Source organism: Manis javanica, chromosome 2, assembly GCF_040802235.1.
Source record: "Manis javanica isolate MJ-LG chromosome 2, MJ_LKY, whole genome shotgun sequence".
In the NCBI taxonomy this organism is placed as follows: Eukaryota; Metazoa; Chordata; class Mammalia; order Pholidota; family Manidae; genus Manis; species Manis javanica.
In genome coordinates, this window is record NC_133157.1 from 83,592,243 (window position 1) to 83,619,089 (window position 26,847).

A 26,847-nucleotide genomic window follows, 5' to 3' on the forward strand; every position below is an offset into this window, starting at 1 on the left:
CACTTACCAACTTTACATCTCCCTGTATGGCCCTGGAAGATGGCTGGTTAGCCAGAGACAGGTAAGATTCCTCAAGGGAGGAACAACCTAAGACAGGCACAGGGGGGCCATCAGGTGAGAGATTGGGAGCCAACAGAGGTGAGGCTTAGAACCTCACCCCCACCCCCAGTTTTGAGAGAAATCTTCTGCACCCATGGATGTTTTGTTGCCTTTGCCCAGCTCAGATCAAAACGTAGTCTATAGGTATAGACCTGCTCACCTGCACCTACCTTCTAATTGCACTACTAAATACTAGAAAATTTATTTTCTATCTTTACTCTCCTTTACATAAGTTCAAAACATAGACTTTTATTTTATACTGCAGAATGTGGAGAACTAAGCTATGTTAAAAAGCCTTCTGTTAGGAACTGTCTACTTATTATATTACTATATGTACTACTTAAAAGAAAAGGGGGAAATGGGGGATTTATGGGATTACTATATAAATCAAGTAACATAGAAATCAAATGTACAAATACACATGGCTTGATTGTTTTTCCCACATATTCTGTTGATGTGTGAGCAAGGACAAAGTGATGAGAACCAAAGCAGTTCTCATGGCTTGGAGCTGCCTTCACATGGTTTCAATATCCCTGATAAGCGTCGTGTCCTTGGGCTAGACTCAAGGCCAGATAATGATGTTTTGTTGGTAGCCGCACCCAAAAATGGCGCCCAGCTTGAGAAAAAGTTGTAGGTAAAACAAAGACTACTTCTGGACAATCCCGCCACTTCCTGGCCGCATACCACATGCTAATTAGACCTTCCCCTGCTAACCAATTGGTGTATCATAGCAGCTATGCTAATAAAGCATCACAAGCAGCGCGCAATCAGCTTAGAGCATGAGAACTATATAGCTAGCCCAGTCTTCCCCTTTGGGTCCTTCCCTTGATGATTGTATCACAAAAGAGCTGAAGATTAAAGCTTTCTGCAGAAGAATCCTGCTGTTGTTGCGTGCTGTTCTTGCTGGCGAGGACGGGGCGCGCGACAGGTGGTGCCGAAACCCGGGACTCAGAACATCACCGGCACAGGGAGGACCCTTCAGACATCTGGAGAGGATTCAGAACTGCAGGACGGAAGAAAGCCCGGAGAGGTAAGTTCCGAGAGACGCGCTTTTAAGGGTGGCGGCTGATGGTTCTCTGTAGATAAAGAGACACCATGGGGAATGCACCATCATTAGTTTCAGCCTTACAGGCAGTTCTCAAGGAAAGGAATTTGAAAGTTTCCACCAAAGTTTTAGGCTCCTTTGTAAAAGAAGTAGACCGAGTTGCCCCTTGGTTTATCTGTTCAGGGTCCCTCTCCATCCCGAGCTGGGACAAGTTAGGGAAAGATCTCGATCGAGAAGAAGAAGAGGGACAATTGAGAGGAGGCACTAGACCGCTATGGAAACTGATTAGAGCTTGCCTACAAGATGAGAAATGTGAAAAGGTGATAAAAGCAGGTCAGAGAGCTTTGTCCGACATCCAAGAAAGTATGTCAGAAACGGAACGGGAGACAGAGCTGGCTCGCGGCCGAAAGAGGACCGCTAAAACAAAAGTTAAAAATCCCCAGAGTGAGGGAGGGAGCCCGTCTAGGGCAAAAGCGAAAGAGCCCCGAGAAGCAGGTGACGACCGCCTCGGAGAAAATAGCAAATACCCCTGGAAAGAGTTGAGGGAACTCCAACTTTCCAATAGGGAATCAGAAGATGAATTAATGTCCCCGGAAGAGGAGGAAGAGACCAGAGTCTCTAGAACTGCTAAGTGCAAAAGTACAGATGTCAGCAAAACGGAGACGCAAACTAAAAGGAAAATGAAAGTGAGACGCTCCTCATCGCCCTTAGCCCCGCCGCCCTATGCGAACGGCGCACATTCCTTCTGTGCTCCAGAGGATTTAAGGGCAATTAGACGGATGTTCCCCGTAATCGAAGACAATGGAGCACGTGCCCATCAACCCCTTACCCATAAAGAGGTTAAAGACCTCGCAGAGGCTGTTCGGACCTATGGAGTCAGTGCTAATTACACCCTAGCGCAGATTGAAAGGCTGGCGGAATCAGCTATGACACCCTCAGACTGGCAATATGTAGCAAAAGCTTGTCTTTCTAGCATGGGACAGTATATAGAGTGGAAGGCACTATGGCATGATATAAGCATGACCCAGGCGCGTGATAACGCTGCTGCGGGGGAACCCGCGTGTCATTGGTCCTATGATATGTTGACAGGCCAGGGACAGTGGGTAGCCAACCAGATCGCTTTTCCTGTACCATTGTACACACAGATAAATGCGTGTGCTACTAAGGCATGGAAGGCCCTCACTAATAAAGGACAAGTGTCAGGTAATTTAACAAAAATAATTCAGGGACCAAGCGAGCCATTTTCAGACTTCGTCGCTCGCATGATGGAAGCTGCAGGCCGAGTGTTTGGAGATCAAGAACAGGCCATGCCCCTTGTCCAACAACTAGTGTTTGAACAGTGCACCAGAGAATGCAGACAGGCAATTACCCCCTGGAAGCAGAAAGGATTGTCTGCTTGGTTGAAAGCTTGCAGGGAGGTAGGAGGGCCCCTCACCAATGCAGGCCTAGCTGCCGCTATATTACAGAGTCATAGACAAGCAAAAACCCTTAATAAGAATGTTAAGTGTTTTCAATGTGGACAACTAGGTCATATGAAGAGAGACTGTAGAGGCCCAAATTTCGAACAGACGGCCCAGAAAACCCCTGGAGTGTGCCCGAGATGTAAGAAAGGCAGACATTGGGCTAAGGAATGCCGATCTGTTAAAGACATAGAAGGGAAACCCTTAGAGTCGCCAAAAAACTCCCAGAGGGGCCCCCGCCGCCAGGGCCCGCAAATATATGGGGCAGCCAGCACACCAGTGTCCTTCAGGAGCAGCACAGCCCCCCAAGGAGAGCCACTCCAGGTTCCGCGGGATTGGACATCCGTGCCACCACCAGAATAGTGTTAACCCCACAGATGGGAGTTCAACCCATCCCCTCAGACTTTAAAGGCCCCTTACCACCAGATACAGTAGGGTTGCTTTTGGGGCGCTCTTCTGCTACCTTGAAAGGCCTTGTAGTCCACCCCGGGGTTATTGATCAAGACTATGAAGGACAGGTAAAAATCATGTGTTCAGCCCCCAGGGGAATCTACCCTATATCCCCAGGAGACCGCGTAGCCCAACTCTTAGTGTTGCCTAGTCTCCATGCCAATTATCCAGCTACCACCACGGAGAGAGGAGAAAAGAGCTTTGGTTCCTCTAATTATAACTCAGCCTTTATAGTATTAGATTTGGCAGACAGACCAAAATTGACCCTCAAAATAGAAGAAAAGAGTTTTGAAGGGATCCTAGACACTGGAGCAAATAAAAGTATTATCTCTGCAAACTGGTGGCCCTCCAAATGGCCTGTAACCCAGTCCTCACACTCTTTGCAAGGTTTAGGATATGAGTCTAGTCCTACCATTAGTGCCAAACCATTGAGATGGCAGGCGCCTGAAGGGCAAAAAGGTACAGTTACCCCTTATGTGCTCCCACTACCAGTCAATTTGTGGGGGAGAGATGTCATGCAGAGCCTAGGCCTTAAACTTATTAATGAATACTCCACCCCTGCCCAAGGCATGATGATAGATATGGGATATATTCCTGGTAAAGGACTAGGGAAACACCAACAGGGACGCATAGAGCCTATCCTTCCCAAAGTAAAAAATGACCATCATGGCCTGGGTTTTTCCTAGGGGCCATTGAAGACGCCATGCCCATACCTTAGCTTACAGAGGAGGCCGTATGGGTTCCTCAGTGGCCCCTATCCTCTGAGAAATTAGAAGCAGCTCACCATTTAGTACAAGAACAGCTCCAATTAGGACATTTAGAACCCTCTGTGTCTCCATGGAATACGCCCATATTTATAATCATAAAAAGGTCAGGATCATGGAGATTGCTTCATGACTTGAGAGCAGTAAATGCTCAAATGAGGCTGTTTGGACCTGTCCAGCGAGGACTGCCACTTCTCTCTGCTCTACCCAAAGAATGGAAAGTAATCATAATAGACATCAAAGATTGTTTCTTTTCCATACGCCTAAACACCAAAGATAAAGAAAGGTTTGCATTCACCCTGCCAGCTATTAACCATGAGCAACCAGACGCCAGATTTCAGTGGAAAGTCCTCCCTCAAGGGATGGCAAATAGCCCCACCATATGTCAACTGTATGTTCAGCAAGCGCTAGCACCAATTCGCGAAAACTACCCCAAATTGAAAATTATTCACTATATGGATGATATCCTTCTCTGCTCCCCACAATCAGCAGAAGTAGAAGAGGCCTATGTGAAGCTCACTAAATCCCTAGAGACTTGGGGACTGAATATAGCCAGTGAGAAAGTTCAAAAATCTAGTGTTAGCAAATTCCTAGGAGCCACCATTTATACAGATGTAATTTGCCCCCAAAAGCTTAAGATAAGACATGATCAGCTGCGAACTTTGAATGATTTCCAGAAACTCCTAGGAGACATTAATTGGTTGCGGCCATTTTTAAGGGTACCTACCACTGACTTGAAACCACTGTTTAAAATCCTAGAAGGAGACTCACAACTAACATCTCCACGCTCCCTTACACCTGAGGCAGTGCAAGCTATCCATAAGGTAGAACAGGCCTTAATGACAGCACAATTGAATAGGATACAATTAAATGAACCCTTTGAATTATGCATCCTTCCTACTCCGGGACTGCCAACTGCAGTTTTGTGGCAACGAGGGCCACTGCTCTGGATCCATCCCCAAGCCTCTCAGGCTAGAACGATAGAATACTACCCAGCTGCCATAGCCAATCTCGCTCTAAGGGGAGTAAAAAACTCATTTACATATTTTGGGAAAGCTCCAGCAACAATCATAACCCCTTACAATATGGAGCAGATACAAATATTATGTGCTATGAATGATGATTGGGCCATACTTGCTTATAGCTTCTCAGGAACCTTTGATAATCATTTCCCAAAACATCCCCTCATCAATTTTGCTAGAAATCATCCCCTGGTGTTCCCTCGAGTCACTAGCTTAACCCCGCTACCACATGGAAAGACAGTCTACACAGATGGGTCCAAGACAGGTACAGGCGCCTATGTCCATGATGGCGAAGTTGTAACGAAAAACTATACACCCAATACTCCACAGATAGTAGAATGTCATATAGTTTTGGAAGTACTACAAACCTTTCATGAACCTTTAAATATTGTGTCAGACTCTAGTTATGTTGTTAATGCAGTCAATTCCCTAGAAGTAGCAGGACTGATCAAAGCATCTAGTTCAGTAGCTACCCTGTTCAAACAAATACAATCACAATTACTCCTTAGACGTTCTCCTTTATATATGACTCACATTAGAGCACATTCAGGCCTTCCCGGGCCTATGACCCAAGGCAACCACTTAGCAGACATTGCAACTAGAAGTATAGCTTTCCCTCTGCTAGATCCTGTCGCCACAGCTTCAAAATTCCACTCACAATTTCATGTCACTGCCGATACGCTGCGCAAGCGGTTTAGCATAACCAGAGCCGAAGCTAGGAACATTGTTCTTAGCTGCCAACACTGCTGCAGTTTTCTTCCCACACCTCATGTTGGGATCAATCCTAGAGGTATTAAGCCTTTACAGGTTTGGCAAATGGACGTAACACATATTTCTTCCTTTGGGAAGCTGAAATATGTACATGTATCTGTAGATACTTGTTCGGGAGTCATATTTGCCTCCCCATTGTCTGGAGAGAAAGCTTCCCATGTCATTCACCACTGTCTTGAGGCTTGGAGCGCATGGGGGTTACCCCAAATCCTCAAAACAGACAATGGTCCCGCCTATACTTCTGCCAAATTTGCTCAATTTTGTCATCACATGGGAATTAAACATATCACCGGTCTTCCTTACAATCCACAAAGTCAAGGAATTGTGGAGCGCGCGAACCGCACTCTCAAATCCTATCTAATTAAACAAAAAGGGGGAGTTGAGGACATACCCCCCACACCCAAAACAGCTATAGCCCTAGCACTCTTCACTCTCAATTTTTTGAACCTGGATACTCAAGGCCGTACAGCGGCAGACCGCCATAATCAGTGGCCAAAAGACCCACAAGAACTGGTAAAATGGAAGGATGTATTATCTAACCAATGGAAAGGCCCGGATCCAATTATAATAAGATCCAGGGGAGCTGTGTGTGTTTTCCCCCAGGGTGAAGAAAACCCTTTCTGGATCCCGGAACGCCTGACCAGGAAAGTCCTGAACAAAGGAGATGGCGTCTCTGTGCCTGTGGATCCTGATCTTGTCGATGGGAATCCTGACTCAGGGAGTACTGAGATGGGGAATATTGTCAGTCTTCCCTAAGCCCATGCCTGTTCGCTATAATGCAGCAGTTTTTCCACGCTTTTTTACTACTAACTCTAGCAGGAACCTGCCTTATTTGCCATTAGATTCCCTAGCAGCTTCTTTAGGAGAAAACCGAACCTTTGAGACCGATGGATCTTTGTGCTTCACCACTCGTAACCACTCAAATTGCCTGTCCCTTAAACAGCATATGTACGGGTGGTTTAGCCGTGATAGAAAATCGGGTGAATTTAGTCAGTCCTTTCGTGAGAATAAGACCTACACTAATGCAGTAGTAAGCCTAAAGGTCCTTTGGATTAATGGTACATTTATGAAACCTCCTATTAAGCAGATTAACTATAGCAACATATTCTTCCCTTACCGTCCCCGTCAACCCAAATATGCTCCCCATTGTGTGGGAGATTATGAGGGAGAACAATGGCCCTGGACTGATTGCCAGTCACATGCTACAACCTGGGCAGATAAGGGACACAAATTTTCCTTGTCCCCAGATATGGAGGAAATTTCTGGCAGTGTTTATAGAAGGGTGGCAGAAGGAGGAGAGTTCCAACAAGATGTAGGCAGGAACCCCTTCGATAAATGGCTGCTGTGTGGAGTTAATGGTTCATGTTCAGACCTTTCTCCCTTTATTGTCCTACAAGGGGGAGGGATCGGGATGTCTGATAGTTCCTGTACCTACGAAACTACAAGCCCAGCCTTAAATGGCAAGACTGTATACCAGGTGAATAAGACTACTTATAATATTTCATGTCAAAGAGTTGCACCAGCCCCTGGCCAATATCCACCTACTCCGGTATGCGTGTATCCCCCATTTCTATTTATCTTATCCAATAACAGTTTTGACTCTTGCTCCAATGACACTTGTTTCTTGTCTCAGTGCTGGAATATAACTGTCCATTCCAATGCTTTAGTGGCCCGCATTCCTCGCTGGGTCCCTGTCCCAGTAGATTCACCTGATTCCATGACCTTGTTTCGTGAGAAACGTGACTTTGGTGTCACTGCTGCCATAGTGGCTTTAATATCTCTGGCTGCAGTGGCTGCCACTGCAGCTGCCATAGCCTTGGACACCTCTGTTAAAGCAGCTGCAGAATTGAATAATCTTGCGGATTCAGTAGCCACTGCTCTGGACCGCCAATCCTCACTTGATGGAAAGATGAAAGGAGGAATTATGGTCCTCAATCAGCGAGTAGATCTAGTGGAAGAGCAACTAGACGTGCTCTGGCAGTTAGCCCAATTGGGATGTGAGCGAAAGTTTCGCGCTCTCTGCATTACTAGCATACAATATGAAAACTTTACGCGAGCAGCTAATCTGTCACGAAGCCTGTCCCAATATCTTTCAGGGAACTGGTCCCAAGACTTTGATGGAACGTTAGAAGAGCTACGGCAAGAAATAACCCACATCAACTCCACCCGGCTAGATATCTCCGTAGCAAAAGGACTCTCTTCCTGGTTCCACAGAGCTCTCTCCCACGTTAAAGAGTGGGCGGGCATGGCTGGGATGGGTGTATTCATGCTTGGAGGTCTCATGCTCCTACTCTGGTTGTTATGCAGGCTTCGTGCCCAACACAGGCAAGATAAAGTGATCCTTGCTCAAGCCTTGATGGCGGTAGATATTGGCGCCTCTCCCCAAGTATGGCTCAATATGCTCAACAAAGAAGCTCAGCTTTAGCTTGAGGTAGCCCTTGCACCCTGAGCCTTTGTGGCATTGCACCAGGCTAAGGTACCTGTTCGCTTACCCGAAGCTTCTCATACGAAACTCGGTACAAGAGGGTCACTGCACAGGCCCAAGCCCGTTGTACCGGGCGGTCCCACCGTCAGCTAGAGGGTGCGAGGCACTGCACTGCAAGAGGTCATGGGCCCCTCTGTGAGACATGCCTGATTGCATGGGGGTGGATGTCTACAAACCCCTCTCCGAAAATAGGACATCAAATGTTTCTGGAGATCAGGCCTCTATCTCCACCTCAGCTGACAAGTTCCGCCCTGAGTTTCAACAAAACAAAAAAGGGGGAGCTGTTGGTAGCCGCACCCAAAAATGGCGCCCAGCTTGAGAAAAAGTTGTAGGTAAAACAAAGACTACTTCTGGACAATCCCGCCACTTCCTGGCCGCATACCACATGCTAATTAGACCTTCCCCTGCTAACCAATTGGTGTATCATAGCAGCTATGCTAATAAAGCATCACAAGCAGCGCGCAATCAGCTTAGAGCATGAGAACTATATAGCTAGCCCAGTCTTCCCCTTTGGGTCCTTCCCTTGATGATTGTATCACAAAAGAGCTGAAGATTAAAGCTTTCTGCAGAAGAATCCTGCTGTTGTTGCGTGCTGTTCTTGCCGGCGAGGACGGGGCGCGCGACAATGTTTAAGTTCATTGTAAGTTCATTTGTTCAATAAATACAAGAAGTGCCTTCTTGGCATTACTCTTGAACTGGTAAGCCTTTAGTCTCCTGGTTGGCCCTTTCAGATCTTCGATGACTTGTCTCCTCCCTTATCTGCAGGACAGAGGCAGGGAGGGGACCCGCAATCCTCTTCCTTTGGGGATGTGATCTTGATGCCTTCATTCTTCCATGCTTGATGGCAAAGTACAGGATCTTTCCCTTAGTGTGTATGGTTCATTTATCAGGATGGACGTGCCACCCTTCATATTCATGGCCTTGGTGGATCCTGGCTGATCTCCCCCAGAACACCTGTTGCTCATGAACCAGAGGTTTATTCTAGACTATGCATCAGGGTTGCAGATATCTGGAGGCTCATGATGGACTTGCATGGAATGCTTTTTTTGGCCAAGACTGCCCACGTATACATAGTTACAATAGGGGTCTGGAGGTAAAGAAAGGTAACTCCACTTGTCTAGAATGGGACCCAGCAGTGGGGTGTGTGTCCTATAAAGCATTTGAGGTAGTCTTTCAAAAACGGTTTATGAATGCTGGCTATTAAAAATTCAGATGTCAACCACAGCCCTCTCTCACTCCCACACTTGGGTCTTTTCTCCAGAGGTCCATCATAGACCCTACCATGTTTCAGGCTTAGGATCACAGAAAGAATGAAGGTTCTGTGAAAGCCCAGGGAGGGACCAAGATGGGATGGGGGCAGGGAACACGAAGAGATGATCAGGCAGTGGAGGGCTCCAACATGCATGGGGATAGACCAGCCAATAACTCAGCCTCACAGTTATCACACCATCTCATCTTAGGGTCCGTTACTTCCATCCCAGTGCAGTTCCTGCCACACTGCAGAGCTTATTGCAAGAACAATTCTGCCATCTGGAACAATACAGCCTGATATTCCACTCTTTGGCATTACACCCTTTTTCCTTCCAGCTTGTATGCCCCTTGTTAATTTTTCAACTCCAGGTCATTCATTTCTCCACTTAATTCCGTGTGTTTACCACCAAATTCTTGTCTTCTCATCCTTCCTCTCCTCCAAAGCAGACTTGATGTCTATCAGGTAACCAACGTATGAAAAAGCTCCACCACTATAGTCCCTTTTAATTTTAATCCATCCTTTCTAGTAAATTCTGACTCTGCCTTTTCCAGAAATCCTTCCTGTAATAACTGATCACTACTGGAATAAATCTTACAAGTCTACTGATGGCATGATAAATTGGGACCCATTACTACCTGAAAATCATTCATTCCACAATTATCCCAATTACTAACATGTGCCCAAAATAAATGGCACTTAGGTTACTGTTTCCTTAGTCCATGCTCTCTCAGATTCTATGCAAATCTATTTCAAATCATCTTCACCTTCTCAAAATTATAGACCACCTCTCCTTGTTTAGCAGATGGGCTCCATCTCCGTTCACAGAGGAGCTAGAAGCTATGAGATGGGGACTTTTCATCAAAAAACCCTGAAAATAACACTTTCCCATTCCTTCTTTCTTTCTCTTAATGAAAAGTGGTTTTCTTCTCAACCTCAAAGGAATTACACTTTTTCAGATTTTTTTCCTGAGATAACTAAATGCCCATCTTGTTGGACACACTCACCTGTGCACATGTCAAAGCACTCACATTTCTTTGATAGTCATCATCTGTGTAACACACTTACCCTAACAGATGTGTGCAGCATTGAAACAAAAAAGCATTGAGCTGCAGAGGCTTGGGCAATCCATTATGTTCTGCCTTTCAGTCCACCAATTCAAATGAGGCATTTGAATTCTCCCTCAGGTCCATACAAGAAATAATCTTAAAGAGCAAATTCCATGCACAACATTGCTGTCCCCGAGTCACACACTAAGTATAACATGCAAAAAGTACTGGTGTAGAAAACTGTACAAGATAAATGACATCAATCTATGTGTTTTCAAATGTATAGAAGAAAAAATTTTTCTGTCACATATATGAGTCATTGTGTTTTGAATTAAGCATAGTAGATCAAACACACTTATTTTCTCCCTAAAATGTCATTCAAAGTAAAAGATTAAATGAAAACATGCTCAGCATTATTGGCCATCAGGGAAATGCAAATCAAAACAACTATGAGATAAGACTTCACACACACAAGTATGGCTAGCATCAAAAAGTCAGATAATACAAGTGTTGGTGAGAATGTGGAGAAATTGGAATCCTTACATATTGCCAGTGGGAATGAAGGATGGGGCAGCTGTTTTAAAAAACTGTGTGGCAGTTGAAAATGTTAAACATAGAGTTACCATATACTTAGAATGTATTTAATGCATCATGCACTTTTGCCTTGAATATTTCATTGTGTATTTAAGAAAAAGATTCTCTTACCTACAGAATAATTGTCCCCTGGGTCTCTAAGCATGTCTTGCTGAAGGGCCAGGATAAGAATTTCCCAGCAAGTGGGAAGAAAGTGAGACCTCTGAGATCAAAGCAGATGTGGAAATAAGAACTCAGAAGTAGAGAGCTAAAGCCCTCAGGAAGAGGCAACTGCCCAGAACAGACAATTAGAGGGCCCTCCCCCATCTCTGTCACAGAATGAAGTTTCCTCCTGAAAGTTACTTAAGAAAAAGGATGAGGCAATTTTTTCGGTGGATTTGTTCTAAGTGAAAAAATCACAGGACCGGGAAAAAGTTCTCAGCCAAACACCAAGCTGATGTCATCCTTTGTGCAACACCAAGCCCCAGAGGCACGTCCAGGAGGCGGAACCTGGCAGGCTGGAGTTTGTTTATTTAACGGCAGCAGCACGGGGGTCGTTACAGACACGTCCTGAGGACGGTTTTTGGACGCCCCCGGAGTGACCGTCTCTGCCCGGCCAGACAGAACCTCCCCTCCGTCCGCCGCCTGCACCGTAACGGCTCGGCCTCGCGGCCTCAGCGGTCGACCGCACGCACGCGAGGGGGCGTGGCTGCGTCTGGCCGTTGCCCGCACGTCCCTAAGCGTGCGGGAAGCCGCTCGGCTGAGATGACGCCGCCGGTCAACACAGCAGCGATACTGACTGTAGAGGCTTCGCCCTGCGCTGGATGCTGGCCTTGCGCATCTCATCGGCTATGTGAGTCTCGCATCGCATCTACTGTGTGAGGATACAGTATCTAGCGGGGCTGGCCCTGAGCACCGGAGAGGGCAGGGAAGAGCTTTCGACACTGCTGGGGGCGGGTGTCAGGGAACCGGCCCCGGGGCCGCCCGTCAGCACAGGGTCTCAGCCTCACGGCTCCAGGGCCTCGAAGCGCCTGTGCTGGTCAGGGCAGCAGGAGGCCGAGGTGTCGGTCTGTCCGTTAAGACCGGAATCTCCTCTTCTCTCAGGACACGTAACTAGAGGATGGATGCGCACCGCTGGCTGGGTGTTTTCGGAGGAGGCGTAGGAGTTCTCAACGCCCCTGGGACCCCGCAGTGAGTGAGGTAGGAATGGTTTGGGGGAACGCCGGGCCTGTCAAGGCATCAGTGTCAGTGAGCAGAGAGCGGGGAAGAGAACCGTTGGTCGCCCCTGCAGGATCCAGGGAAGCAGGACCCGAGCAGCCTGTCCGGCAGACAGTCCTGCAGGCTTGTTTATAGGGCAGAAAATCTCGGGTTGCAGGTGTTAATATATTTATGCGTTAATTAGGAATTGTCACCATGATTTATCATAGTAAGAGGTGGAGGAAAATCCTTTTTGTGACTGTTTCCTCTATTAGAAAGAAGTATGTAGTGAATTTGGAACATATGGAAAAGTAGAAGGAAGAACCTTATAGAATCCCACATTCAAAACAATTATTATGAACATTTTGATGCATCTCATTCCAGATTTTACAATGCGCATTTTTTACACAGCTTAAATATTAAGTACTTTAAAGGGAAAACACTATCATAAATATTTTTATATCATAAACTATTAGAAATAACATTTTTTATCAAACTAGATATAGAAGGTAGCTTTATTAATTTGATAGAGTCTCTATAAACATCTTTTTTTTTTTTGAGAGGGCATCTCTCATATTTATTGATCAAATGGTTGTTAACAACAATAAAATTCAGTATAGGGGGGTCAATGCTCAATGTACAATTATTAATCCATTTCAAGTCTAATTCTCGTCAGTCTCCAATCTTCTTAAGCATAACAAACAAGTTCTTACATGGTGAACGAATTCTTACATAGTGAATAAATTCTTACATGGTGAACAGTACAAGGGCAGTCATCACAGAAACTTTCGGTTTTGATCACGCATTATGACCTATAAACAATCAGGTCAAATATGAATATTCGTTTGATTTTTGTACTTGATTTATATGTGGGTCCCACATTTCTCCCTTTATTATTATTATTATTTTTATTTTTAATAAAATGCTGAAGTGGTAGGTAGATGCAAGATAAAGGTAGAAAACATAGTTTAGTGCTGTAAGAGGGCAAATGTAGATGATCAGATGATCAGGTGTGTGCCTATGGACTAAGTATTAATCCAGGCTAGACAAGGGCAGCAAAACATCCACGGATGCAGAAGATAGAAATAACATTTTTTATGTTTACATCCTTTTAAGTGATAGAATATTACATTTTTTTTGTTGACATTTGGGTAGTTCATAATTTTTTGAAATTTTAATAATTTGCTTGCCATGTTTGGTCACAATTGTGTTTGTTTATATACAGCCCTATTCCAAAACTGTGTAAAGCGTTTCCCGAATGTCTGATTAACCTAGGGTTCTGCTCTGGGCCACGTGCTTTTCTTTCTTCAGCTCCCTTAGATGAGTTCTCCACTCACGTGGTTACCTGTTTCAGTACTCGATTTTCCTTAGAGTTTGAAGCCAGTGAACCAACTGTTTGCTGAACGTACACGTTTCCTAGCTCTGATCAGTGAGAGGGCCTAAAAGCAGCGACATCCTAATAATAATGAGCACTTAGCTTCTAAATATCATTCTCCATTAAAGGAATCAGGGTTACTTGGAGAAATAGCTGGGCTGATCCAGAGAAAAGCATAGGAAAAGCCTGCAACATCTTTTTGTGCCAGAAAGTAAGAAATGATAAATCAAAACACAGAAGTCAGACTGAAGTAACCAGCTAAATATGACAATTGGGCATCAAAATAATATTGATAGTGACTGAATTGAATCAAGTAGGAAACCCAGGGTCTATATTGTTTTAAATAGCAAGGAGACGTAAGTAAATAAATAAATTGAAAATTCAATGTAGAATGAATGAGATATTTTTGTTTAGAAATGGGATATTTAACCTTAATGAGAATGGTTTCATTTTGTCTCAGATCTGGAATGTGAACACGTCACTAATATAATTAAGAATGAATTGCACAAATAGTGCTCCTGACCTGAAGGATCTTGTAGTTTATTTTTTAATACCACATAGTCTGTACTACATTATCTAAAATTAGCTAAGTCTTACAATTTGATGGGTTTATTCCTGCCTTATTCCTCTTTTTAATTCTTTAAAATCTATTCTAGTTCCTTTGCCTTTCCATATAAATTGTAGAAAATCTTGTCTACCAAAAATCTGCAGGGATTTTGATTGCAATTGTGTTAAATATGTATATCAATTTGGGAAGAATTGACATCTTTTAATATTTTGAATCTTCTAACCCATGAACATAGTTTAGCTCTCCGTTTATTTAGGTCTTCTTGAATATCTTAATCAGCATTGTTTAGTTCTTATCATACAAGTCCTTTACATGTTTTGTACACCAAAGTATTTTTTTAGTGATTGTAGATGGTATAGCACATTTAAAATTTTTGTATCTGCATACTCATTGATGGTATATATAGAAATACAATAGATTTTCTGTTTATTTTATATATATGACCTTGCTGAACTCACATGTAAATTCCAGGAGGTGTGTGTGTGTGTGTGTGAATTTCTTTAGGTTGTTTTTGTGGACAATCATGTCATCTACAATAAGGGCAGTTTTATTTCCTCCTTTCTGATCTCCATACCAATAAAACTGGCTAGAACTTCCAACACTGTGTTTAATAAGATTGGTGAGAGCAAATATCCTTGCCTTGTTCCTGATCTTAGGGTGAAAGCATTCAGGCTTCCACCAAAAATATGTTACTGGAAGTTTTTTTGTAGATGCTTTTCATTCAGTTGAAGAAGTTCCCTTCTTTTGTTGTTTTCCTGAGTTGGAGTCATGAATGGGTGTTGAATTTTGTCAAATGGTTTTTCTGCATTAATTTATATGATCTTGTGGTTTCTCCTCTTTAGCCTGCTAATAAGGCACTTACATTGATTGATTTCTAATATTGAACTAGCCTTGCATCCCTAGAATAAATGCTGTTTAATTATGTGTATAATTCTTTTTATATATTGCTGAATTCTCTTTGCTAATATTTTGTTAAGGATATTTGCATATATATATTCTTAAAGAATATTGGTCTGTAGTTTTCTTATTTTTTACTGACTTTGTCTCATTTTGGTGTTGGGGTAAGATGTCGAAAAATGAATGGGAAAATGTTCCCTCCTCCTCTATTTCTGGGACAGACTTTGTAGAATTAGTGTTAATTCCTCTTTAAATATTTGGTTGAGTTCTCCAATGCAACTAACTGGTATGGAAAGATCTTTCTTTGGGAGGTTTTAAATTTTAAATTTATTTACTTTGTAATAATAGAGCTATTCATTTATTTCATAATGGGTGAGTTCTAATAGTCTGTGTCCCTTCTTAAATTTAGCTCACCTAAGTTTTCAGACTTGTTAGTGAAAAGTTTTTGATTAAAATGCCTTATTTTTTAAATGTCTTTAGGATTTTTCAGTGATAGCAACTCTCTCATTCTTGTTATTAGTTATTTGCTTGGTTATTTGTGTCTTTAGATTTCACTAGGTAATTCTAGCTGGGTTTATTTTTTATTTTTTGTTATTTTTCAAGCAACTAGTTTTTGGTTTCATTGATTTTTCTCTAATTTTTTGTTTTCTATTTCTTTTATTCTCTTGTTTTTATAATTTCCTTTTATTACCAGCCAGAATGCTATTTATGTCCCCAGGATCGTGTCTCAGAGGTGACATAGAATGAAGCCTTAAGACAAGAGTATGGAGGAACGAGCAAAACTCTTAATGAGTGAAAAGAGAGAGCTATCACTCCTCTTAACCGGGAGGGGCTCCAAGAGAGACCATCAGCGCTGCCCTGTCTGGGGTTTATATTGCCTTTGGAGAGGAGGAAGTCTTGCCTCATAGCCAGATAGAGAACTGAACTAATGACATCACAACTCACTCCTGATTGGCTGAATGTATAATACTTCGTCTGCATAGAGCAGCTGAAGTCTATGTACCTTTGAATGGCTGAGAACCCTTTGCATAGGGCACAACCTGTCAAAGCAGCTGAGGTCTATCTAAGTGGCTTAGTTGGATTGGGGCTTTTTTACAAGGGTTCTGAACTTTATCTGCCTGCATCCCAGCACCACCTGCCTCACTTCCTTTTACTTTGGGTTTAATTTGCCTTCCTGCCTTTGCTTGAGATAGAAGCTAAGGTCACTGATTTGAAACCACTCTTTTCTAATAGAGGCATCTATTGCTACAAATTTTTTTCTCAACACTGTTTTAACTTCATCTCAGAAATATCAGTTGTGTCTCATATATTTTTTTCACCCTGTTCAAAATATTTCAAATTTCCCTTTTGATTTCATCTCAGATCCATGGGTTATTTAGACATGTGTGTTTAATTTACAAGTGAGGATTTTTGCAGATGTATCTTGTATTGATTTTTTGTTAGACTTTTTTTCATATAAAAGTGTCATTGAAATACAATCTTATGAAGGTTTCACATGAACAACACTGATTTCAACATTCATGTATATTATCAAGTCCTCATCCCCTCCAACCCCATTGTAGTCACTGTGTATAAGCATAGTAAGATGCTATAGACTCATTACTTGTCTTCTCTGAGCTTTACCACCTTCCCCATGGCATACCTATGTTGTTATTGCTAATTGTAGTGCCCCTTAATCCCCTTCCCCCTCCCTCCCTACTCACTCTCCCAACCCTTCCCTTTTGGTAACTGCTAGTCCCTTCTTGGAGTCTGACTCTGCTGCTGTTTCATTACTTCAGTTTTTCTTGTTTTTTATACTCCAGAAATAAGTGAAATCATTTGCTACTTGTCTTTCCCACCTGGCTTATTTCACGGAGCATAATACCCTCTAGCTCCATCCATGTTGTTGCAAATTGTAGGATTTGTTTTCTTCTTATGGCTAAATAGTATTCCATTGTGTGTATGTACCACATCTTCTTTATCCATTCATCTATTGATGAATACTTAGGCTGCTTCCATATCTTGGCTATTGGAAATAGTGCAGTGAAAAACATAGGGGTGCATATGTCTTTTTGAATTAGGAATCTTATTTTATTCAGGTAAATTCCTAGGAGTAAATTCCTGGTTCAAATGGTATTTCTATTTTTAGTTTTTTGAGGAACCTCCATATCGCTTTCCGTAACAGTTGAATCAATTTACATTCCCACCAACAGTGTAGGAGCATTCTCCTTTCTCTGTATCCTCGCCAGCATTTGTTGTTCCTTGTTTTTGGATGTTGGCCATCCTAAATAATGTGAAGTGATACCTCACTGTGGTTTTAGGTTTGCATTTCCCTGATGATTAGTGACGTGGAGCATCTTTTCATATGCTTGTTGGCCATTCAAATTTCTTCTTTGGAGAAGTGTCTGTGCAGATCCTCCACCCATTTTTTAATCAGATTATTTGTTTTTTGGATGTTGAGGCATATGAGTTCTTTATATATTTTGGATGTTAACCCCTTATCAAATAAGTTGTTTATGAATATATTCTCCCATGTTGTAGGATGCCTTTTTATTCTGCTGATGGTGTCCTTTGCTGTATAGGAGCTTTGTAGTTTGATGTAGTCTCATTTGTTCATTTTTGCTTTTGTTTCCTTTGCCAGAAGAGATGTGTTCGGGTAAAAGTTGTTCATGTTTATATTAAAGAAATTTTTGCCTATGTTTTCTTCTGTGAGTTTTACAGTTCATGCCTGACATTTAGGTCTTTGATCCATTTTGAGTTTACTTTTGTGTGGAATTAGACAATAATCCAGTTTCATTCTCTTACATGTAGCTGTCCAGTTTTGCCAACACCAGTTGTTGAAGAGCCTGTCTTTTCTCACTGTATATCCATGGCTCCTTAATTGGTCATATATGTGTGTTTATATCTGGGCTCTCTATTCTGTTCCACCAATCAATGGGTCTGTTCTTGTGCCAGTGCCAAGTTGTTTTGATTACTGTGGCTTTGTAGCATAGCTTGTTATCTCCCCAGTTTTGTTCTTCCTTTTCAGGATTGCTTTGGCTATTTGGGGTCTCTTGTGGTTCAATATGAATTTTAGAACTATCTGTTCTAGTTTTTTTGAAGAAGCTGTTGATATTTTGATAGGGATTGCATTGAATCTATAGATTCCTTTAGGCAGGATAGCCATTTTGACAATATTAATTCTTCCTATCCATGAGCACAGATATATGTCCACTGATTTTTTTGTCTAATTTCTTGCATGAGTGTCTTACAGTTTTCAGAGTATAGATTTTTCATCTCCTTGGTTAGGTTTATTCCTAGGTGTTTTTTTTTTTGATGCAATTGTAAATGGTATGTTTTTTCCTGATTTCTCTTTCTGCTAGTTCATTGTTAGTATACAGGAATACAACAGATTTTTGCCTATTAATTTTATTTCTTGCAACTTTGCTGAATTCAATTATTAGTTCTAATAGTTTTTTGGTGGATTCTTTAGGGTTTTCTATGTACAATATCATGCCATCTGTTAACAGTGACAGTTTAACTTTTTCCTTACCAATCCAGATGCCTTTTATTCCTTTATGTTGTCTGCTTGCCGTGTACAGGATGTCCAGTACTGTGTTGAATAAAAGTGGTGAGAGTGGGCATCCTTGTCTTATTCCCAATCTTAGAGGAAAAGCTTTCAGCTTTTGCTGTAAAGTATGATGTTGGCTGTGGGTTTGTCATGTATGGTCTTTATTATGTTGAGGTACTTGCCCTCTATACCCATTTTGTTGAGTTTTTATCATGAATGGATATTGAATTTTATCCAATGCTTTTTCAGCATCTATGGAGATGATCATGTGGTTTTTGTCCTTTTTGTTGATGTAGTGGATGATGTTGATGGATTTTTGAATATTTTATTATCCTTGCATTCCAGGAGTAAATCCTACTTGATCATAATGGATGATCTCTTTGATGTATTTTTTTAATCTGATTTGCAAATATTTTGTTGAGTATTTTTGCATCTATTTTCATCAGGGATATTAGTCTGTAATTTTCTTTTTTCATGGTGTCTTTGCCTGGTTTTGGTATTAGAGTGATGCTGGCCTCATAGAATGAGTTTGGAAGTATTCCCTTCTCTTGTACTTTTTGGAAAACTGAGGATGGTTATTAGGTCTTCACTAAGTATTTGATAAAATTACCAGTGAAGCCTTCTGGTACAGGGCTTTTGTTCTTAGGTTGTTTTTTGATTCCTGATTCAATCTCATTGCTGATAATTGGTCTGTTCATATTTCCTGTTTCTTCCTGGGTCAGCCTTGGAAGGTTGTATGCTATTTGAAATTTGTCCATCTCTTTTAGGTTATCCAGTTTGTTACCATATAATGTTTTATAGTTTTCTCTAACAATTCTTTGTATTTCTGTGGTGTCCTTAATGATTTTTCCTTTCCCATTTCTGGTTCTGTTTATGTGTGTTGACTCTTTTTCTTGATAAGTCTGGCTAGGGGCTTACCTATTTTGTTAATCTTCTCAAAGAACTAGCTTCTGCTTTCATTGATCTTTTCTACTGTTTTATTCTTCTTAATTTTATTTATTTCTGCTCTAATCTTTATTATGTCCCTCTTTCTACTGACTTTGTGTGTCATTTGTTCTTCTTTTTCTAGTTTCATTAATTGTGAGTTAGGCTGTTCATATGGCGTTTTTCTGAGGTAGGTCTGTATTGCAATATACTTCCCTCTTAGCACCACCTTCACTGCGTCCCACAGATTTTTGTGGTGTTGACTTATTGTTGTCATTTCTCTCCATATATTGCTTGACTGTTTTTATTTGGTCGTTGATCCATTGATTATTTAGGGTCATGTTGTTAAGCCTCCATGTGTTTGCAGGCTTTTTGTTTTCCTTGTGTAACTTATTTCTAGTTTCATACCTTTGTGGTCTGAGAAGCTGGCTGGTACAATTTTAACCTTCTTGAATTTACTGAGGCTCTTTTTGTGGCCTAATATATGAGCTATTCTTGAAAATGTTCCATGTGCACTTGAGAAGAATGTGTATCCTGCTTCGTTTGGGTGGAGTGTTTTGTAATGTCTTTGAGGTACATCTGTCCTAATGTGTTGTTCAGTGCGTCTGTCTCTTTACTTATTTTGTGTCTGATTTATCTGTCCTGTGGAGTGATTGGTGTTTTGAAGTCTCCTAAAATGAATGCCTTGCATTCTATTTCCCCCTTTAATTATGTTAGTTTTTTTTTTCCACATATGTAGGTGCTGCCTTTTTAGGTGCATAGATGTTTTTAAAGGCTATATCCTCTTGTTGTAGTGACCCTTTTATCATTATGTAATGTCCTTCTTTGTTTCTTATTTTCTTTGTTTTGAAGTCTATTTTGTCTGATACCTGTGATCCTTTAACTATTTGAGTTGAAAATAATTTTTTCACCAGACTGTTGTTCTCTGAACAAATTATATATTGTATTATTACAATACATACTTTGTGGCATGCTCTCAAAAGAATCTATTCCAAAAAAAAAAAAAGAAGTTACACCAGAAAATTCTTTGAGTACACATTTGGGAATTAACTTGTACACTTCTGGTAAAATTAGATTAACTCATATAGGTCAAAGAACACATAGAATGAAATGAGTTGAATATTTTAACACTGATATCCTCCTCTACCTATCTTTTCCAGTAAATGCAAATAAAAATAATTTTGATGACAGAAGTGGTGCTTCCTTTAGATCCTCTGATGTTCTCTGGGCGGAGGCGCGCCCGCTGAATACCATTGTCAAACACAGTTATAAATCATTTACTTTATGAGGACCTTTTATCTAAATTACATAGAAACTTTTACAACTTAATGAAAAGACAAATAACCCAATTGAAAATAGGCAAATAATCTGATTGAATGGTTCTCTAAATATACAAATGGCCAATACATACATGAAAAGATGTTCAATATCATTAGCAAAAAGAGAAACACAAATAAAAACCACAATGAGATACTTCACAGCCACTAGTATGACTAATCAAAAAGAAAAAAAACAAACGCTAGTAAGGATATAGAGAAATTAGAATCGTAGACCGCTACTAGGAATGGAATGGATGAATTTTATATATGTGAATTACATCTCAAGCTATTACAAAGAAATTATTAGACTAAAAAATGTCAGGACTTCTACATTCAGCTTCAACGTGTAAAGAGCTAGAAAGGCATCATTCCCATCCTCCAACACAAAATGCTGAAGAAGCTGAAAATCAACAACTTTTCTCATGTCCATCAGAGAATTGATCTCACAGGGTAAACCATTAGCCCAAAATCTGGGGAGACAGCAGATGAGAAGAGAATCACAGACAAGATCAACCAATCAGGAACAGGAACCCTTGGAGACAGTAACTGATAGGAACACTTAAATGGTAATTTTGATGAATTGCTGAAGGCTGACTATGGACTAGAGAGTTAGAACTTGTACATCTTGACATTTTAAACTCTCAACCTAACCCTCAGCCTTTAGCAATTCATCAGAAATTACCATTTGAGTGTTCCTTATCAGTTACTGCCTCTGGGTAGAGGGGGAAATGAGGAGTTGCTGATCAACGGGTGTTTCAATTTTGTAAGATGAATAGAGTCTGGTGGTTTGCTGTACATGTGTCTACAGTTAAGGACACTGTATTGCACAGTTGAAACTGTCAAGAGGATAGATTCATGTTAAGTGTTCTTATCACAATAAAATAAATTGGCAAGAATGAACTTTTAAAATACATTTAGAGACATATCTTTTTGGTGAATATCCTATTCATGTCTATTTTTCATTGCAATTGTTAGCATTCTTTAAAATAAGTCCTGCAGTATATGAATTACAAATATGTTTCCTAATATATCAAATGCTTTTAAAATAAAAAATTCTGGAAGCTCAGTCTTTGTGGGGATCTCCATGCTTTCGTGAATCTTACCTCCAGAAGCACTTGCAGATCCTCAAAGTGAAGATCTGAGCAAAACCCTCTACAGTTTTAGGTGGTGGGCGTGGGGAGGGGCAGAGGGAGGCCGGCAAAAGTTACCATTTTGAAATGCATTCAGAGGTTCTCTGTAACAAAAGTCTGTCCTCCAGGAAAAACTACTATGACAGAGCTTTATTGACCTAGGGAAGCACGATTATCCAACTCCAGCTCACACTAGCTTTCCTGTCCAGACAGGTGGAAAAACAAAGACCAAAAAATGCTTCTTAAGGTCACAGCCCAGGAACCCAGGCCCCCTAAAACCTGAGATGTAATCAATAATGACAGTGGATTAAAATCAAGAGACCTGCAAGACACAGACCCTATTTAAGCTCACACACACACACACACACACACACACACACACACACACACACACACACACACAACAGAGGAAGCAAACAAGGAAACCAGAAGGAACTGAATCCTCTGTCACATTCATCTACAGAAATAATAAACACAGCCTACCTACTGGCCTGACTGGCTTCAAACTTCACAGTAAAGGCCTATTTACCCCAGTTCCTATTAACTGATACATTACCAGATTTCAACGAATAATCATAATGTGCCCGAAAAGGCAAGGCCAACAGCCTGAGGAGACAAAGCAAACATAAGAGCCAGACTCAGCTATGACACAGATTGTGGAATTATCGCACGGGAATATTTATAAGGTATGATAAATATTTTAAGGACCCTAATGGAAGAAGTAGACAACCTGGAAGAACAGATAAGTACCCCAGGTAGAAAATTTGAAACTGTAAAGAAGAACCAGAGGAAATCAAGAAATTAAAAGCACTGTCACAGAAAGGAAGAATTCCTGTTTCAATATGCTGGAGACAACCAATAAAGAAGCAGTGGCATTGAGCTGTAACAATAACTTTCCAAAACTGAAATTCTAAGTGAAAAAAGGATTTTGGACAAGGGAATGAATATCCAAGAACTGAAGGACAATTACAAAAGGTGTAACATACACGTGATGGCAATAAGGGAAGGAGAAGACAGAAGGAGAAGAGAAAATATTTGAGGTAGTGATGGCTGAGAATTTTCTAAAACTAACAACATACACCAAACCACAGGTCCAGGAAACGCAGAAAACACTGAGAGAAGGAACATGGTACAGGCCTGAATCTTGGGTCCACATAAAGAAAGGGAAGGTGTAAGGAAAGGGAAAAGTGAAAGTAAAAATATGTTTTTTTCTTATTGTTAATCAATCTAGTAGGTTTGTTCAAAGCAAAATCAGCAACAATATATTGGGTGATTTTAAGATGTGGAGAAGTGAAATCCATTTTATAAGGATTGGGAGGGAGATCTTTCTTGAGGGGCAGAGGCTGTACAGGCACACAGCCTCCGGAGCCCCAGGGAGTGTGTGCCCTCCTCCGGGCCCGCTCCGTCCCTCTCCGGCTCTGTCCGGGACCACCGTGCTAGCGGGCTGCGCTGCTGCTCCATCCGACCTCAGGCGGCTGCAGAGCCTGTCTCCAGGAGATGGCTTGCCCGGAGGTGGCTACTTTCCCCAGGAATCCTAGGGACTGGGGCTTTCCCACCTGTACACACATCACGGCTGTGACCCCTGCCAGGGAAGCCCCTCACCTCCAGGCTTGCTCCACCTGGTAGAGATGTCCTTCTCAGGCTCTGGAGGACAGAAGCTGCCCTGGGCACAGCACCTTAGATCTCCCTGTTCATCCAGAAGCTCCAATGCCCCTGGGGTCCTATGGGGCTTCTTGCCAGAGTCCTGAGCTGGCCCCTTCCAACAGCCTGTCCAGGGTCATCATGCTTTCTGGGAAGAGGATTTTAGGTTCCTTCTGCATTTGGTGTGTCCTACTGCCCCAGCCTGCTCATGTTTTGAAGGCACATCACATCAACCATCTGAGGACCTGGTGTGTGAATATGGCCTGAGGTGTTCTGACAATTGCTGGTCACACAGTAGTGGTGCAAAACACCAAGCTTGCTTGCAGAAAGCTGTCTGGGATCCCCTGGCTCCTGCTGCTTTTGGAGCAGAGCCCTGGTATCTTTGTTAACTTTGGGCCAGAAAACAAATGTCTCTGGGTATCCCCCAGCAAATGAAATGCCCGAATGTCCCATGGCTTGAGGTGAGTGGGAAGGATTGGGAATGGGGACTTGATGGGTGGTCTGGGGCCATACTTGGTGTTTGGGGGAGAAAACCAAGCAGATAAGCCTTTCTCTGGGTGAAGGGTGGGACCCGTGTGGAGACCTGAGCTGTGGACACTGCTGATGTTGCACTGCTGTGCACTCAGCCCACCTGAGCCCACCTGCAACCAGGTGAGCCGGTCCCGAGCAGGCCAACAGCATTCCCCTGGAACCCCAGGGGTTCCCCTGCCTGCCTGAGAGCTCTCTCCAACCCAGTGTTGCCCTGTCTTCTGCAAGCCGGTGCAAACCGCGGTGCAGAAGTGTTGTGCCCTGGGAATGACCTTCCACTAGTGGGGGCACAGCTGGTCCAGGTGGGATGTGGGTTCCCAGAGAGAGCGAGCCTGATGCCCACCCTGGTGCTCACCCCACAGTGCCACACACTGGCTCTCCTCCTCCAGGGCCACTCTGCCCCGTCCTCCTCAGGTTTCCTGGGATCTGTTGCAAGCATACCACTTGTCTCCAACTGCCCCAACTCCTCTCCTGCTGCGGGGACCCAGCGTCTGTGGAGGTACACCGTGGCTGTGACTGCACAGATCATCCAGCCTTCCGGACCTGAGTGTCGCCACTGGAGGATGGGGACGGAAGCCCTGCCTCGTGGTCATCAGGGGAGACGTGGCCCAGGAAGATGCAGAATGCTGCACAGAAAGGTGCCCAATGATGCAAAGGGAGCCCACAAACCCTGCAGGAGGAACAGGAGCTCCCAGGGCTGAGGGTAGGAGGTGGCCAGCATATGCAGAGGACATGGATGTGCCTGCAGCCCGGCAGGGTGGCCCCTGAGTAGAGGAAGAGGATGAGAGGACAGAGGCTTCCAAGGAGAAAGAGTTCAGTGTCAGAGCATCCCAGTGCCCTTGGCCAAGTCCTGAGGCCCTAAAAGTTGTTTGCTGAAATGCTCCCCTTGGTCAGAACGTTTGTATCCCGAGACCAGCCAGCTCTGGACTTTGTGCTGGTTCTAGGAATCAGTGTATGCCTGCTATTATCACCCACATTTTGTTAAACACAGGGCACATTTCCTTTTCATAACTTCTGGTTACTTTGTATTCTAGATGATGCCAAGTGGGCATGTCCTCTGTCATTCTTGTAGAGAATGGCCATGTTTTCAGGTGTGGATTCTCAGGGCTCACCAGCCCTGCTGACCCCGTGGACCACCCCTTTCCCGTCACACTGTGACCGCAGGCATCCCGTGGGCAGGGAGGTGGCAGGTTGTGCCTCTCCAGCATGAAGCTGCTGTGCTCCATGTACCTCAGGGGGCAGTGTCTGCTGAGTGTGACTAAGAGCACGGAGCCCCAGATACCAGAGTCCATCCAAGAGGCCTCTATATTTGGGGTGGGGTCAGAGGGTGTCACAGCACAGGCCCTGGATGGTGGACCAGAGTGTGTCCCGCTGTCCATCCTGTGCTGAGCCTCCTCCCCGTGGGCCTGCTATCACCTTGGACCCGGACCCTCTTCCCCTGTCCTGGAATGTCCCTGAGCATTCCTGGGAGCAGGGCAGCAGCAGGGGCTCCTAAACAGGGAGCACAGACCCTGCCCTGCAGGCCTGCTGTCACCAGCTGGCACGTGGCTCTTTATGTCCCCCAGGCACCAGACAGTCTTTCTCAGGTAAGTCTTCCAACAGCCAACAAGGGAGACCCAGTGATCGGTTCATTTCACAGGTGGGGAATCTGTTGGCATAAAGATGTCCTGGGGTGACCAGCCAGAGAGAGGGTGAGCTGGGTCTAGGACCCCCCATCTGCCTGACGCCGGATCACTTCTAACCACCGTTCCACATGCAGCCTCCTGGGGTGGGGGACCTGGCTTCCCTGGCCTCTGTACCCTCTCAGGCTTCAGCGCCCTCTGAGCTCAGGGGGCATGACCTTGGACACTGGAGGCCCTCTGAGCCCTGGGGTCAGGCTCTCCCTCCTGCAGGGCCAGGACGTCTCTTTAGGGCCCCTGCGGCCTCCGCTTGCTCACACCGGCACCAGGGCTGGTGGTCACCAGACTAGAAAGCCTACAGTCTGCTGGGGACCAGGGCCATCTCCACAGTGTGTACATTTGCATGTTCTCATCGTGCCACACACTCCCAGTGCTCCTTGCCTCTCATTTGGAATTGCCTGGGTTGCCCTTTGTCCCTTTTCACAACATTGGCTTTTGGGAGTCAGTGGGCCGCTGGGATGTCACACGTGTCCCTGCGCTTGGGTTGGGGAATGACTTTTGCACTTTGTGATTTGTCTTTCCAGCTTTCTACATTTTTCTTGTTATTGTTTTGGCCACAGGAAGAGCCAGACTTTGCCCTTTGGCTTCTAGCTCTGGTGTCACACTTAGACCAGGAGTCTACCAACAGATTGGGCACGTATTTACTAAGAGGTCTTCATTTTAGGCCCTTAACCTTTAACTCATCTGGATGTCCCATTCCAGTAAGAAAAGTGCTACTTCAAATATTAAACAGAAATCAGCCAGACCCTTCATAAAGCATGTGGGCAGACACAAAAGGCACCAGTTGCTTGATTCCGTTGATGGGAAGCATCCAGACTAAGAGGAAGGAGCAGAGACAGAAAGCAGACTGGGGGTTGCTGGGGGCAGTGGTGAGGACTCTGGGGCACGAGGGCCCTGGGACGAGGTTTTCTCTGGGGAAGGAAGTGCTCTGGCCTGGACGGTGGTGCTGGCTGCACACACACTGACTGTACCGAATGCCCGCGATGCTTAAAGTTCAAAAAGGTAAAAAGCACCACTTTCAATTTATTTAATTAAAATCTAAAAGAAACAAAACGATAGAAAACATAAAACAGAAAGAGCAAATTGAAACTAA

At 43.3% G+C, this 26,847-nt stretch overlaps 1 protein-coding gene across 16 annotated transcripts in view; it reads left to right on the forward strand.

Moving 5' to 3' along the window:
* The first annotated feature begins 11,058 nt into the window (after nt 1–11,058).
* LOC108404833 (uncharacterized) overlaps nt 11,059–26,847 on the forward strand; it is a 99,607-nt gene continuing 83,818 nt past the window's right edge. For 9 of the 16 annotated variants that reach the window (XM_073228752.1, XM_036991250.2, XM_073228751.1 and 6 more), the window contains exons 1-2: nt 11,066–11,820; nt 12,072–12,167. The gene's annotated coding sequence lies outside the window, so the exon portion shown is untranslated. Of the gene's footprint in view, nt 11,821–12,071; nt 12,168–26,847 lie in introns of all 16 variants that reach the window. The other 7 variants (XM_073228758.1, XM_073228761.1, XR_012127786.1 and 4 more) reach the window with 6 other exon arrangements.